Source organism: Octopus bimaculoides, chromosome 24, assembly GCF_001194135.2.
Source record: "Octopus bimaculoides isolate UCB-OBI-ISO-001 chromosome 24, ASM119413v2, whole genome shotgun sequence".
Taxonomy (NCBI): Eukaryota; Metazoa; Mollusca; class Cephalopoda; order Octopoda; family Octopodidae; genus Octopus; species Octopus bimaculoides.
The window spans coordinates 317,593-320,512 of NC_069004.1; positions in this window are offsets into that span (position 1 = coordinate 317,593).

Here is a 2,920-nt window from a genome sequence, read left to right on the forward strand (position 1 = left end):
TACATACTTATATACATATATATATTAGGTTGTCAAGAAAGTTCTTGTGGTTTTTAACCTTTAAATTTAGATGCACATATCTCGGCTCAAACAAAACTTTATTCATCGAAATAAACACCATCAGAATCAACACACTTTTGCCAATGCGGAACAAGTTTAATTATGCCAGTAGTGTAAAAATCCTGTGTTCTGTTGGCGATGAAGTCATTGAAGGCGTGTTTGGCATGGTTTTGTTTTTGAAACATTTCTCATGCAGGAAGTTGTAGAGATGCTTGAAAAAGTGGAAGTTGGAAGGCGAGAGGTCTGGTGAGTATGGCAGATGAGGCAGAGTTTCATAGCCCAATTTGTTCAACTTCTGCAGGGTCAGTTGTGCGACATGCGGCTGAGCGTTGTTGTGGAGAAGAATTGGTCCTTTTCTATTGACCAATGCTGGCTGTTGTTGTCGGAGTTTCTTTTGCATTTCATCCATTTGCTGATAATACTTTTCCGCTGTAACGGTTTCACCTGGATCCAAAAAGCTGTGATGGATGAGACCAGCTGCAGACCACCAAACAGTCACCATGACCTTCTTTTGGTGCAACTTTGACTGAGCTGCACTTTGCCGGTTGTGGTAAAGAATCCACTTTTCATCGCAAGTCACAATCCGGTTGAGAAATGGGTTGTTCTTGTTGCGTAAAAGAAGGAAAGACGACACTTCAAAACAGCGTCTGATATGTTACTTTATTGTCCTAATCTGACTTGTCGTGTTACATCATTGTATTACAGGTTGGCCCTGATTTGAATGTCATTCTGATTTGTTGCTGTGATACAAATGTATCATTTGTGCGGCACCCATTTCTCAATTATTTTTGTTTTTCCAATCTCTTTCAAGTGGTTAGAAATTGTCATATACGTTACGTCTAATTTAGAAGCAAGCTCTCGAGCAGTTGTGTGTGGATTGGCTTCGTCTAAAGCTCTTAGTTGATCACTGTCAATATCCGATGGCCGACCACTACACTTATCATCTTCAAGACTCCGCTATGAAATTTCTTGAACCACAATTGTGCTGTACATTCATTACTGGTTCCTGGGCCAAATGCATCGTTGATATCGCGATCTGTTTCAGCAGCTTTTTAGCCTAGCTTGAACTGGAATAAGAAAATTGTGCGAAGTTGGCTTAATATGGTCACTAAATCTGCTAAAAATAGCAGCCAAATTGCCTCATATCACACTGTTACCATTTTAGAAAAAAGGAAAGGACACTTTAGGCAATGTAAACCCCCTAAGAAGACAGTATGGTCATGGCTGGAATGTCTCTGATCAGGGAGGTTTATCTCGATTGATGCAGTGGGTGGGGTGGATGTTAAACATCACCTTACTATCGTCATCATCATCGCCATGATCACCCCACTATCACCACCACCACCACTACTGTTACGACCACCGTCACTAACAACAACACTGCCACCACCACCACCACCACCACCATCACCACCACCACCACCACAATCACCACCACCACCACCACCACCACTACCACTACCACTACCCCACTCCTCCACTGCCACCACCATCGCTATTTCATCTTGCAGCCTAGCTTTTCAAGATTTATTTGATAAAAAATGATGGCAGGGCCCGGAGAAGTGTTACACCAGCATACTGATAATCCGTGTGTGTGTGTGTATCGCCACCACCACCACCATCCCCACTACCATCCTCTCACCACCACCACCATCTTCATAACCAGCACTGCTATCATCATCATTATTGTCATAACACCATCATCCCCACTACCATCCTCCCACCACCACCACCTCTATTCCCACCATTCTTTCCAGTCTTACTACCACTGTCAGTATTATTTCTTGCTCAGCACTAATACTTGCACATCTACCACCACCACCACCACCACCACCACCACCACTACTTCTGCAATCTAGCACCTACTTCAAGTACTGTCACCACCACTACCACCACAACCCTCATAACCATACTACTACTACTACTACTACTACTACTTTTACATCATGATGTTTCAGGAATGTGACTAACTCAATAAATGAGACCAGCACCTCTACCATTTCTGCTATCTCCACCATTGCAACCCCATCAAGCACCACCACCTTCAGCAGTGCCACAACCTTAACAACAGTAACACCCACTACTACTGCATGACTACCACTGCTGCTGACACCACCACCATTACTTCTGTAACCACCTGACACAATCACCTTCTCAAAAGCTAGCAATATGGGCAAGTACCCTGTTGGATATCACAGGTGGCGCTGTAATTATTGACTGGCTTACTTGGTATTGTTTATGGTTGTTGGTATTATTTTTTGTTGTAGTTGTCATTGTTGTGGTTGTTGCTGTTATTATTGTTGTTTTCGACACCACTGTTTTCTCTGCTTTTCTGGAGAATTACTGCACCAAGATTGAGGAATGAACCTTAGAAATTGCTGGTTAACATAAGGTAAGTGCGTCTAATATGTTACTTTATGGTCCTAATCTGACTTGTCGTGTTACATCATTGTATTACAGGTTGGCCCTGATTTGAATGTCGTTCTGATTTGTTGCTGTCATACAAATGTTGTGTTACATCATTGTCCTGATGGAAATGTTATTCTACTTCATTGTTTAGGTGCAAGCAAGGGTGGGTGGGTGGATGTGGTTCAGAAGCGTTCTTTGCAGCCATGTAATCTTGGGTTCAGTTCTACTGCATGGCACCCAGAGCAAAAGTCTTCTATAACCTCAAACTTACCAAAGTCTTGTGAGTGGATTTGGTAGATGGAAAGAGTGTGGAAATCTGCCATAAATGTGTACATACATACATATATATATATATATATATATATATATATATATATATATATACACACAAACATGAGAGGGTGCTGAAAAGCTCTTGGCTTTAAGGGTATCGGGAAAGGTCCAACCTTCC